The sequence below is a fragment of the Cherax quadricarinatus genome, chromosome 68, assembly GCF_038502225.1.
Source record: "Cherax quadricarinatus isolate ZL_2023a chromosome 68, ASM3850222v1, whole genome shotgun sequence".
NCBI lineage: Eukaryota > Metazoa > Arthropoda > Malacostraca > Decapoda > Parastacidae > Cherax > Cherax quadricarinatus.
In genome coordinates this window covers 17,224,392-17,239,003 of record NC_091359.1, presented here as the reverse complement: position 1 = coordinate 17,239,003, position 14,612 = coordinate 17,224,392, and the positions used below count along the sequence as shown (strand labels likewise).

The 14,612-nt window shown below is 47.2% G+C and overlaps 1 protein-coding gene and 1 non-coding gene across 2 annotated transcripts in view; one reads left to right on the top strand and one right to left on the bottom strand.

Moving 5' to 3' along the window:
• The window catches only part of AstC (Allatostatin C), a 120,014-nt gene that overhangs the window by 22,285 nt on the left and 83,117 nt on the right, over positions 1-14,612 (bottom strand). The window lies entirely within an intron of this gene.
• TRNAG-CCC (transfer RNA glycine (anticodon CCC)) lies at positions 7,681-7,752 on the top strand. The gene has a single exon. It is a non-coding gene; the product is annotated as a tRNA-Gly (tRNA).

Sequence of the window (14,612 nt, the reverse complement as noted above, 5' to 3'; positions counted from 1 at the left end):
ACTTGCAGCATTGTTAACGACGACTGTTGCCTCTCTCTCTCTCTCTCTCTCTCTCTCTCTCTCTCTCTCTCTCTCTCTCTCTCTCTCTCTCTCTCTCTCTCTCTCTCTCTCTCTCTCTCTCTCTCTCTCTCTCTCTCTCATTAATCTCGTGCATCTCCTGGTCTGGGTGGCAGCTGTCAAGCGGTGAATAAAGATTCCCAACAGAATTAGTTTAGGTATAAAAACCTTTGGTTAATTTAGTAGGTTTTTTTTGGAGCATCCAGTAGTGCAGCCAGCTGAGGAGCTAGCTGAGTGAGTGTTGAGGATACTATCCCAGAAAGGTATCCCAATATCCCGTAATCCCACCAGACAAAGGGAATGGTGCAGAGTGCAGGATAACTTTCTGGTGCGGTTAACTATAATTGGTATTGTACATTATCAGCAGTGTACAGAAAGGTACTGTATATTAACAATACTGTACACAAAGGTACTGTACATTATCAACAGTGTACACAAAGGTACTGTACATTAACAATACTGTACACAAAGGTACTGTACATTATCAAGTGTACACAAAGGTACTGTATATTATCAACAGTGTACACAAAGGTACTGTACATTATCGACAGTGTACACAAAGGTACTGTACATTATCAACAGTGTACACAAAGGTACTGTACATTATCAACAGTGTACACAAAGGTACTGTACATTATCAACAGTGTACACAAAGGTACTGTACATTATCAACAGTGTACACAAAGGTACTGTACATTATCAACAGTGTACACAAAGGTACTGTACATTATCAACAGTGTACACAAAGGTACTGTACATTATAAACAGTGTACACAAAGGTACTGTACATTATCAACAGTGTACACAAAGGTACTGTACATTATCAACAGTGTACACAAAGGTACTGTACATTATCAACAGTGTACACAAAGGTACTGTACATTATCCACAGTGTACACAAAGCTACTGTATATTGTCAACACTGTACATAAAGGTGCTGTTCATTATTAACACTGTAGACAAAGGTACTGTACATTATCAACACTACACAGAGGTACTGTACATTATCAACAAAGGTATGGTACATTATCAACACTACACAAAGGTACTGTACATTATCAACAGTGTACACAAAGATACTGTACATTATCAACAGTGTACACAAAGGTACGGTACATTATCAACAGTGTACACAAAGGTACTGTACATTATCAACAGTGTGTAGACAGCCTGTACTGTCTGCACAGACAGCCCATGCTGTCTGCCAGCTCAATTCATATTTTGCGCCACTAAAGTGCTGCCCTCTGGGCCTGTCCAAGTCTGTGGGAAGCTGGTCCCACACTCTCTGACTCTCACAGCGGCCTGGCAGCAAGACACAAGGCCTACTAGTAGCTCTCTCTCGTGGGATGGCCCTCCCGGGCCATGGGCACAACACACAAGCCTGTGTACCCACCACTTTTCAATGAACAAAGAAGCCTCCGAAAACGTCTATCATTAACCACCTGCTTTCAGTTCACCAATTAATCGCAGGTTCACATTGGTGGGAAGCAATGGTCGCAGCAGTTGTGTTTGCCCGGAGAGAGGAAGGAAGGTATGAAGTCATCTTCACTTTATCACCCTATACAAGAAGCATCCGTCTCTCAACGAGTTATCCTGACGTCGTGTCTGCACGTTTGAGCATCCAGACACAGGTACAAGCAGGATCCAGCCGAAATTTGCCGAATTTCTTTGAGAATTGTAAGTGGTGTCCCAGTGACCCCGCGCTACAGCGTCCCACGCTGTTTCTCAAGTCACGTATTCAGTGTCACTTGTATGTTGCTGTTGTTGTTCAGCTCAGCACAGCTGATTCAGCAATCCAGAGGTGAGTTTTGTGGTGATTTCTGCGTCCAGTGTGTCTCCCTGTGTTTGTGGGTGGGAGGAGGAGGAAGTGGCCAGATGCTTCCTTGCCATACACTCACCCACGCTCCTCGCCACCACACTACCATACACTCACCACTACTCACTCCCTCTGCTGTGTTTTCTGCTGTTTTCCATGTGAATTCATTGCCAGAGCTGTGTATCCGAGTGCCCGAGGTCACTCGAAGCTCGTGGATCAGCATGCCATGTAGATCAGCAAGCCATGTAGATCAGCAAGCCATGCAGATCAGGAAGCCACATGGATCAGCATGCCATGTAGATCACGACGCCACGTGTATCCCGATGCCACGGGTGTGGGCGATGTCACATGGATCTACAAGCCACGTGAGCTACCAAGCCAGATGTCCCAGGCCACATGCTGTGGTCTGCTGCCTGCATCACATTGACGTCACCGACGATGCTGCCCGACTTCATGACATCACGATGTCTGCCTGACGTCACCTCGAGATGTCTGCTGACGTCACAGTGCTGCTGACGTCACCTCGCGACATCACGCCCAACATCACATGTCACATCGAGTGTTCTAGTAATTATTTCAGTATTGTCGAGAAGATTGAGAGAAGATATATGTCATGTGTTAATTCCTCTCAGTCAGTGTTCTCACATGTTAGTGTATGGCTTAGTATCAGTTTTGTGCACAAAAAAGCATCTTTTGCTAGTTTAAGCCATGTTATACCGCATGTACCGCGGGTGTGTGTAAAGCTTTCTGCGAGTCCAGTGTCAGACCTTGTGTAGCACCACTGTGCTAAGTCACCCGGTGTGACCAGTGCGTTTGACAGCTGTTATCAGTCAGCTCTGAGCCCAAGCCCTCTTGTACAGAAAGCTCTTATGCTCGTCGCTCATAGATGTTCTGCAGAATTGTACCTGCTATGATTCCCATCGAGATTTGTTTCACTTCACCTCCAGACCTTCAGAGTGCAGTTATATGTAGAGAAACAAGTCTGAGGATGCTTAGACTAACCTCTGCTATAACTCCAACTGCCGAGAGAATGACACTCGTCAAGCCGCAGATAGCCCTGTCGGCAGGCGCTGTGTCAGCTTCGTGTCAAGCTTCAGTGAGCAGCCTGCACAAAGATGATGTCACTTTGGCTGCTAGCTCGCTCACTGCAGTCTGGTGTATGATGTTACGACTCCCAGATGTTTCACCCAGTCGTCTCTCCCACGACTCGCTCCTCAACTCGCTCCACGCTCGCCGGCAGTGACAGCCCAGCGACAGTACCAGTCGAGAAGTGTCCTCCTGAGTAGCTTGCCAGAAGTCCTGCCCAGTTGCCGAGTTTTGTCGACGCCTCACTCGAGGGCACCAGCATGTCGTGCCCCGGGTTGAGTGAAACCTACGATGACTGCTTCACCGTTCCAGAGGAGACCGTACCCTGTTACATCACAGCTCAGCCGCAGCGATGTCTCCTGTGTTGCTGTATCTGTCCAGACGCAGGAAGGCGTGCAGTGATGCCCATCGACGCTCACTGCCTATGACCACGATGTTTAGCACACCCCACATGTTTTTTTCTTCCCTCCCTGTAGGAAGTTTTTTTTTTCCATGTCCATTTGTACATATATATGTTTTTATTTTGTGTTCTGTTCCCTGTTCCTACGAGAGAGAGAGACAGAGTTTTTTTTACCTCCAGACATGGTCGGGACGACCATATGGCAGGTGGCCGAACGTATGTAGACAGCCTGTACTGTCTGCACAGACAGCCCATGCTGTCTGCCAGCTCAGTTCATATTTCGCGCCACTAAAGTGCTGCCCTCTGGGCCTGTCCAAGTCTGTGGGAAGCTGGTCCCACACTCTCTGACTAGCAGGAAGACACAAGGCCTAGTAGCTCTCTCCTCTCGTGGGATGGTCCTCCCGGGCCATGGGCACAACACACAAGCCTGTGTACCCACCACGACTTAACAATAAAGTAAGAAGCCTCCGAAGACGTATCATTGAACCCTGCTACCATAATATCAATTAATCTTGGAAATATAAACACATATGCAGTATAATGTGATCCTTTATTGACAACGTTTCACCCACACAGTGGGCTTTTTCAAGTCACACACAGATCTACCTGGGGTGGAAGGTACAGGAGTATTTATAGTCATGTTCAGAATGTTGAGGTCAGGTGGAGAATGCTGCATCTGATGATCTACCGGGTGGGGTTATAGAGTCTTGGGTAGCTTGGCAGGGGTATTGGACAAGTTGTGAGTAGACCTTCTGCAGTGTTCTATGTTCTTATGTGGGATAGCGATGAAGAAGTTTCTTGGCGAGTGGTTCAGCTATGTTATAGAAGCCGTTGTTCTGGTTGAAATTGTTGGTTATAGAGATAAACGATGATTCCAGGATTCTTCGGTATTGAGTGTTGTCTTATGTGGCGATAAGTCAATACCGAAGAATCCTGGAATCATCGTTTATCTCTATAACCAACAATTTCAACCAGAACAACGGCTTCTATAACATAGCTGAACCACTCGCCAAGAAACTTCTTCATCGCTATCCCACATAAGAACATAGAACACTGCAGAAGGTCTACTCACAACTTGTCCAATACCCCTGCCAAGCTACCCAAGACTCTATAACCCCACCCGGTAGATCATCAGATGCAGCATTCTCCACCTGACCTCAACATTCTGAACATGACTATAAATATTCCTGTACCTTCCACCCCAGGTAGATCTGTGTGTGACTTGAAAAAGCCCACTGTGTGGGTGAAACGTTGTCAATAAAGGATCACATTATACTGCATATGTGTTTATATTTCCATTGTGTCGGTATTTTATACCATTTATTTCCACCAATTAATCTTGGTTCAGTGATGGTAGCAACAAATATGGTGCCAGTGATGGTAGCAAGAAAGATGGTGCCAGTGATGGTAGCAAGAAAGATGGTGCCAGTGATGGTAGCAACAAAGATGCAATCACTGGCACTAGCGAGCACTTCCGGCACTCACATTCACACGTTATCACACACTAAATGATTGTCTTCGTTAAAGAAGCGAACAATCATTTCCGGAGTAAAGTGACTCACGATGCGTTATCTATTACGATAAGAGACTGACGTACTCATAATGAAACACTGGGGACGTGGTACCTGGGTGTTAGTCGACTGGTGTCGCATCCTGGGGACTAAACTAGCCTAATTTGACTGAAATGCTGCGCATAACCAGGGACTTTCTATATAGTATGTCATTGATGTCAGCTATGGTCTGTATAAGTTGTATCATGTACTTGTAGAAATAAAGATTATTTTTATTATTATTAGTTGAGAGTACTTGTACTACCGTACAGTCCGTACTCAACTGTATTAACCTCTGTTCTCACAGCACAAGACGCCATTTCTGTACTCTTCTCTCTACTCCTGTGCCCCCACCTTATTCTTTTAGAAGTTGAGTATCAGCTTCTGGTTCCCCTCTCAGCCTCCAGTTTTTCAGATATCTAATCCCCCTGATCCTATGAGTATCTTCCACGTCGTTGTCATATCTCCTCCAGTCCTCTCAGATCGGAAGGGAGCATTGAAAATGGGTCAGGCAAATATTTTTGTTGGTTTAGGTTTGAGGACTTGTCCAGTGTGGACCAGTAGGCCTGCTACAGTGTTCCTTCTTTCTTATGTTCTTCGTTGTTCATAGCTCATCATCACCTTCCCCTTACACCTTTCCCTGACGCTGGGATCACCTTAACGCGCTGGCAGAGTTTGACCGGCTGAGTTGAAGAATCTGATTCTTTTTTGGCATAAATGGTTGGGATGTTTCCCCTTTAGTCTAAATTTACTGACTCGGTGGAAGACACCGTACCAACTGTGAATAGTGATGATTTTGACTCGCTTGGTGACTGTGGTTCGTGTACTGTGAGAGTGTGTTAGTGAGGATAGTTGTAGGTTGTTAGTGAGGTATATTTGATGACACTCGTAATGTAATATGTTTAATATGTCTCCACACCTGCTTCTACACCTGCTTCTACACCTGCCTCTACACCTGCTTTTACACCTGCTTCTACACCTGCCTCTACACCTGCTTCTACACCTGCCTATACACCTGCCTCTACTGCTTTTACACCTGCTTCTACACCTGCCTCTACACCTACCTCCACACCTGCTATTACACCTGCCTCTGCACCTACCTCCACACCTGCTTCTACACTTACCTCCACACCTGCTTCTACACTTGCCTCCACACCTGCCTCCACACCTGCTTCTACACCTGCCTATACACCTGCCTCTACTCCTGCCTTTACATCTGCTTCTACACCTGCCTCTACACCTGCCTCTACACCTGCCTCTACACCTGCCTTCACACCTGCTTCTACACCTGCTTCTACACCTGCCTCTTCACCTGCCTTCACACCTGCTTCTACACCTGCCTCCACACCTGCTACTACACCTGCCTCCACACCTGCTTTTACACCTGCCTCCACACCTACATCTGCCTCTACACCTGCCTCCACACCTACATCTGCCTCTACACCTGCCTCCACACCTGCCTCCACACCTGCTTCTACCCCTGCCTCCACACCTGCCCTCACACTTGCTTCTACGCATGCCTCTACACCTGCCTCCACACCTGCGTCTACACCTGCCTCCACACTTGCCTTCACACCTGCTTCTACGCATGCCTCTACACCTGCTTCTACACTTTCCTCCACACCTTCTATACCTGCCTCCACACCTGCTTCTACACCTGCTTCTACACCTGCCTCTACACCTGCCTCCACACTTGCCTTCACACCTGCTTTCACACCTGCTTCTACGCATGCCTCTACGCCTGCCTCCACACCTGCCTTTACACCTGCCTCCACACGTACACCTGCCTCTACACCTGCCTCCACACCTGCTTCTACGCATGACTCTACATCTGCCTCCACACCTGCCTCCGCTGGAGTCATTAAGTTTGACATACTGGGCACTTTGGCGAAACTTGTGGCTTGTAGTGACCTTTGCTACAGTGACCTGCGGTAATATGCCACACACACTGCCACACACACTGCCACACACACTGCCACACACACTGCCACACACTCCCACACAAACCTAACCTAAGAACAGCATTCCATCATCGTAATAAGGAATCGTTCAGGACCCTGTACACTGTGTACGTTAGGCCCATATTGGAGTATGCGACACCAGTCTGGAACCAACACCTAGCCAAGCACGTAAAGAAACTAGAGAAAGTGCAAAGGTTTGCAACAAGACTAGAAACTAGAGAAAGTGCAAAGGTTTGCAACTAGACTAGTTCCAGAGCTAAGAGGTATGTCCTACGAGGAGAGGTTAAGGGAAATCAACCTGACGACACTGGAGGACAGGAGAGATAGGGAGGAACATGATAACGACATACAAAATACTGAGAGGAATTGACAAGGTGGACAAAGACAGGATGTTCCAGAGATGGGACACAGCAACAAGGGGGCACAGTTGGAAGTTGAAGACACAGATGAATCACAGGGATGTTAGGAAGTATTTCTTCAGCCACAGAGTAGTCAGGAAGTGGAATAGTTTGGGAAGCGATGTAGTGGAGGCAGGATCCATACATAGCTTTAAGCAGAGGTATGATAAAGCTCATGGTTCAGAGAGAGTGACCTAGTAGCGACCAGTGAAGAGGTGGGGCCAGGAGCTTGGACTCGACCCCTGCAACCTCAACTAGGTGAGTACAACTAGGTGAGTACACACACACACACACACACACACACACACACACATACACACACACACATACACACACACACACACACACACACACACACACACACACACACACACACACACACACACACACACACACACACACACACACGCGCGCGCGCGCTTGTGTAGTGGTATCATGCAAGATTCCCATTCTTGCGACCCGGGTTCGATTCCCGGGCTGCGCACTCAGTTTAGGCGGGGGCCAGGAGCTAAGACTCGACCCCTGCAAACACAAATAGATGAGTACACACACACACACACACACACATACATACACACACACACACACACACACACACACTAAGATCACTAAGATCAAACGACAGGTCCGAGGACAATGAAGGTATGCTATATGCAGAGATTCTAACAGCCAACTGCAGTAGCAAGGGACAGCTGATCAGGAAAGACAGTTCACTGAGAATAGAAGTTTCAGATATGACAGGGACTGAAGGCAAGAACATGTCAATGGAAGGAAATAAAATGCCTCAGAGGACACAGATGGAGACTCAGTGGGAGGAGGAAAGGGCAAGGTCAGTTTTTGTGTACGGGCTCCAAGAAGCCAAGGGGGCCAACTTTGAAGAAATAAAACAGGAGGAGAAAAAAATGATTGAAGGCATTATGAAAACAATAGGGGAGGGCAATATGACCCAGGTGACAAATTTTCAGAGAATTGGGTGGTTTGCGAGTGGAAGGATACGGCCTGTCAGAGTAACTTTCAAGGAAGAATCAGTTCGAACCAGGATTCTGCAAGAGAAAGCAAGACTGAGGGACAAAGAGGGGTACCAGAGAGTATACCTCGACCGCGACAGAACACAAGAAGAAAGGACTACACTGAAAGAGAGGGTACAGAGACGCAAGGAGGAACGGGAAGCAATGAAAATGAGCAGGACCCAGACACAGGAGGAAGGGCAAACACACCCCACAGAATCTCCCACCAAAAGACTCCACCCGCGACATTCCCAACGCAACTGAGCAACCTATACTACAACCCACTCACTGTTCCCTCTACCACCAACCCCCATATCACAAACCTCACCCCAACAGCTGTCCCTTATGGGCATTCTGACCCCACCCCCATCAACACAAACCCCACCTACACCACAGCCCCATATAGGCCCCCACCAAGGCTCTCCCTCCCCCAACCCCAATATTCTTGCATGACCACAATGATAGAAAAGAAACTAAAGGTTTGGTACACAAACGCGGATGGAATAACGAATAAACATGAGGAGTGGAATGAAAGAATCAGTGAAAAATCCCCAGACATCATAGCAGTCACAGAAACAAAACTCGCTGAGACAATAACAGACACAATCTTCCTAACAGGATATCAGATCCTGAGGAAAGATAGAAGGAGTAGAGGGGGAGGAGGGGTTGCACTGCTCATAAAACACCGATGGGGATTTGAGGAAATGGAAGGCATGGACATGATTGGAGAAAGAGACTACATTGTAGGTACAATTCAGTCCGGAGAACATAAAGTAGTCATTGGAGTGATGTATAACCCACCACAGAACTGCAGGAGGCCAAGAGAGGAGTACGAAGAAAACAACAGGGTGATGGTGGACACACTGGCTGAGGTGGCAAGAAGAGCTCACTCGAGCAGAGCAAAGTTACTGGTAATGGGCGATTTCAACCACAGGGAGATCGACTGGGAAAACCTGGAGCCACATGGGGGTCCTGAAACATGGAGAGCCAAGATGATGGATGTGGTACTTGAAAACCTCATGCATCAACATGTCAGGGACACTACCAGAGAGAGAGGGGAGGATGAGCCAGCAAGACTGGATCTTGTGTTCACCCTGAGCAGTTCGGACATTGAGGACATCACTTACGAGAGGCCCCTTGGAGCTAGCGATCATGTGGTGCTGAGTTTTGATTATATAGTAGAGTTACAAGTGGAGAAGGTAACAGGAACTGAAGGGGACAGGCCAAACTATAAAAGGGGGGACTACACAGGTATGAGAAACTTCCTGCAGGAGGTTCAGTGGGACAGAGAAATGGTAGGAAAATCAGTAAACGAGATGATGGAATATGTGGCAACAAAGTGCAAGGAGGCAGAGGAAAGTTTTGTTCCCAAGGGAAACAGAAATAATAGGAAGACCAAAACGAGTCCTTGGTTTACCCGAAGGTGTAGGGAGGCAAAAACTAAGTGCAACAGAGAATGGAAAAGGTACAGGAGGCATAGGACCCAGGAAAACAAGGAGATTAGTAGAAGAGCCAGAAACGAGTATGCACAGATAAGGAGGGAGGCCCAGCGACAGTATGAAAACGACATAGCATCGAAAGTCAAATCTGACCCGAAACTGTTGTATAGCCACATTAGGAGGAAGACAACAGTCAAGGACCAGGTGATAAGGCTGAGGAAAGAAGGTGGAGAACTCACAAGAAACGATCAAGAGGTATGTGAGGAGCTCAACACGAGATTTAAGGAAGTATTTACAGTAGAGACAGGAAGGACTCTGGGGGGACAGACCAGATGGGGACACCAGCAAGGAATACACCAACAAGTGTTGGACGACATACATACAGATGAGGAGGAGGTGAAGAAACTGCTAAGGGACATCGATACCTCAAAGGCAATGGGACCGGACAACATCTCCCCGTGGGTCCTTAGAGAGGGAGCAGATATGTTGTGCGTGCCACTTGCCACAATCTTCAACACATCCCTGGAAACTGGGCAACTACCTGAGGTATGGAAGACGGCAAATGTAGTTCCCATTTTTAAAAAAGGAGACAGAAAAGAGGCACTAAACTATAGACCTGTGTCATTGACGTGTATAGTATGCAAAATTATGGAGAAGATTGTCAGGAGGAGAGTGGTGGAGCACCTGGAACGGAACAGGAGTATAAATGCCAACCAGCACGGATTCACGGAAGGCAAATCCTGTGTCACAAACCTTCTGGAGTTTTACGATAAAATAACAGAAGTAAGACAAGAGAGAGAGGGGTGGGTTGATTGCATCTTCTTGGACTGCAAGAAGGCCTTTGACACAGTTCCTCACAAGAGATTAGTGCAGAAGCTAGAGCATCAGGCGCATATAACAGGAAGGGCACTGCAATGGATCAGAGAATACCTGACAGGGAGGCAACAACGAGTCATGGTACGTAATGATGTATCACAGTGGGCACCTGTGACGAGCGGGGTCCCACAGGGGTCGGTCCTAGGACCAGTGCTATTTTTGGTATATGTGAACGACATGACGGAAGGGTTGGATTCAGAAGTGTCCCTGTTTGCAGATGATGTGAAGTTAATGAGGAGAATTAAATCTGATGAAGACCAGGCAGGACTTCAAAGAGACCTGGACAGACTGGACACCTGGTCCAGCAAATGGCTTCTCGAATTTAATCCTGCCAAATGCAAAGTCATGAAGATAGGGGAAGGGCACAGAAGACCACAGACAGAGTATAGGCTAGGTGGCCAAAGACTGCAAACCTCACTCAAGGAGAAAGATCTTGGGGTGAGTATAACACCGAGCATGTCTCCGGAAGCACACATCAATCAGATAACTGCTGCAGCATATGGGCGCCTGGCAAACCTGAGAACAGCATTCCGATACCTTAGTAAGGAATCATTCAAGACACTGTACACCGTGTATGTCAGGCCCATACTGGAGTATGCAGCACCTGTTTGGAACCCGCACTTGATAAAGCATGTCAAGAAACTAGAGAAAGTACAAAGGGTTGCGACAAGGTTAGTTCCAGAGCTAAGGGGAATGTCCTATGAAGAAAGATTAAGGGAAATCGGCCTGACGACACTGGAGGACAGGAGGGTCAGGGGAGACATGATAACGACATATAAAATACTGCGTGGAATAGACAAGGTGGACAAAGACAGGATGTTCCAGGGAGGGGACACAGAAACAAGAGGCCACAATTGGAAGTTGAAGACACAAATGAGTCAGAGAGATAGTAGGAAGTATTTCTTCAGTCATAGAGTTGTAAGGCAGTGGAATAGCCTAGAAAATGACGTAGTGGAGGCAGGAACCATACACAGTTTTAAGACGAGGTTTGATAAAGCTCATGGAGCGGGGAGAGAGAGGGCCCAGTAGCAACCGGTGAAGAGGCGGGGCCAGGAGCTAGGACTCGACCCCTGCAACCACAAATAGGTGAGTACACACACACACACACATACACACACACACACACACACACACACACACACACACACACACACACACACTACATAGTTGAGCTCCAAGTGGAGAGAGTAGCAGGAATAGGGTGGGAAAAACCAAACGACAAAAGGGGGAACTACTCAGGCATGAGGAACTTCCTTCAAGACATTCAGTGGGAGAGGGAACTGACAGGAAAACCAGTACAAGAAATGATGGACTATGTGGCAACAAAATGCAAGGAGGCAGAGGAGAGGTTTGTTGCCAAGTTAGTTTAATATGTTTATTATGCACCTCATACCCATCCTGTGGGCGGTAGTCAAAAGATTACAGAGGTACATAATTGGTCCAGGGACTGGACTTCAAAATTTTGATAGCTGAGCAACTTTGGGGGCCCAGTCCCTGGACCCATTACGTACCTCTGTAATCTGTAAATACCTTTGTAACTTGTTCCCAAGGGAAACAGAAATAATGGGAAGAACAGAACGAGTCTTTGGTTCACCCAAAGGTGTAGGGAGGCAAAAACTAGGTGTACTAGAGAATGGAAAAGGTACAGAAGACAGAGAACTCAGGAAAATAAAGCGATTAGCCGAAGAGCCAGAAACGAATATGCACAGATAAGAAGGGAGGCTCAGCGACAATATGAAAATGACATAGCATCGAAAGTCAAGACTGAACCGAAGCTGTTGTACATCCACATCAGGAGGAAAACAACAGTCAAGGACCAGGTAATCAGACTGAGGAAGGGTGATGGGGAATTCACAAGAAACGACCGAGAGGTATGTCAGAAGCTCAACACGAGATTTAAAGAAGTATTTACAGTGGAAACCAGTAGGACTCCAGGAAATCAGAACAGGGGGGTACACCAGCAAGTGCTGGATGAGGTACATATAACCAAGGAGGAGCTGAAGAAGCTGCTATGCGAACTTGACACCTCAAAGGCGGTGGGACCAGACAACATCTCTCCGTGGGTCCTTAAAGAGGGAGCAGAGATATTGTGTGTGCCATTAACAAAGATCTTCAATACATCATTTGAAACTGGGCAACTCCCTGAGGTATGGAAGATGGCAAATGTAGTCCCAATTTTTAAAAAGGGAGACAGACATGAGGCACTAAACTACAGACCTGTATCACTAACGTGTATAGTATGCAAGGTCATGGAGAAGATCATCAGGAGGAGAGTGGTGGAGCACCTGGAAAGAAACAAGTGTATAATTGACAACCAGCATGGTTTCAGGGAAGGAAAATCCTGTGTCACAAACCTACTAGAGTTTTATGACAAGGTGACAGAAGTAAGACAAGAGAGAGAGGGGTGGATCGACTGCATTTTTTTGGACTGCAAAAAGGCCTTCGACACAGTTCCTCACAAGAGGTTACTGAAAAAGCTAGAAGATCAGGCACACATAACAGGAAAGGCACTGCAATGGATCAGAGAATACCTGACAGGGAGGCAACAACGAGTCATGGTACGTGACGAGGTGTCAGAGTGGGCTCTTGTGACAAGCGGGGTTCCACAGGGGTCAGTCCTAGGACCTGTGCTGTTCTTGGTATATGTGAACGACATAACGGAAGGGATAGACTCAGAAGTGTCCTTGTTTGCAGATGATGTGAAGTTAATGAGAAGAATCAAATCGGATGAGGATCAGGCAGGACTACAAAGAGACCTGGACAGGCTACAAGCCTGGTCCAGCAACTGGCTCCTTGAGTTTAACCCTGCCAAATGCAAAGTCATGAAGATTGGGGAAGGGCAAAGAAGACCACAGACACAATATAGTTTAGATGGCCAAAGACTGCAAACCTCATTCAAGGAAAAAGATCTGGTGGTGAGTATAACACCGAGCATATCTCCTGAGGTGCACATAAATCAGATAACTGCTGCAGCATACGGGCGCCTGGCAAACCTACGGATAGCGTTCCGATACCTCAGTAAGGAGTCGTTCAAGACACTGTATACCATCTACGTCAGGCCCATACTGGAGTATGCAGCACCAGTTTGGAATCCACACCTAGTCAAGCACGTCAAGAAATTAGAGAAAGTGCAAAGGTTTGCAACAAGACTAGTCCCAGAGCTACGGGGATTGTCCTACGAAGAAAGGTTGAGGGAAATCGGCCTGACGACACTGGAGGCCAGGAGGGTCAGGGGAGACATGATAACGACATATAAAATACTGCGCGGAATAGACAAGGTGGACAAAGACAGGATGTTCCAGAGATGGGACACAGACACAAGAGGTCACAATTGGAAGTTGAAGTCTCAGATGAATCGAAGGGATGTTAGGAAATATTTCTTCAGTCATAGAGTAGTCAAGTCGTGGAATAGTCTAGAAAGTGAAGTAGTGGAGGCAGGAACCATACATAGTTTTAAGGCGAGGTATGATAAAGCTCATGGAGCAGGGAGAGAGAGGACCTAGTAGCAATCAGTGAAGAGGCGGGGCCAGGAGCTATGACTCGACCCCTGCAACCACAAATAGGTGAGTACAAATAGGTGAGTACACTGCCCTACAGACACACTTCCACAGACACACTGTCACACTGTGGAAGGATACGGCCTGTCAGAGTAACTTTCAAGGAAGAATCAGTTCGAACCAGGATTCTGCAAGAGAAAGCAAGACTGAGGGACAAACAGGGGTACCAGAGAGTATACCTCGACCGCGACAGAACACAAGAAGAAAGGACTACACTGAAAGAGAGGGTACAGAGACGCAAGGAGGAACGAGAGGCAATGACGAAAATGAGCAGGACCCAGACACAGGAGGAAGGGCAAACACACCCCACAGAATCTCCCACCAAAAGACTCCAACCGCGACATTCCCAACGCAACTGAGCAACCTATACTACAACCCACTCACTGTTCCCTCTGCCACCAACCCCCATATCAAAAACCTCACCCCAACAGCTGTCCCTTATGGGCATTCTGACCCCACCCCCAT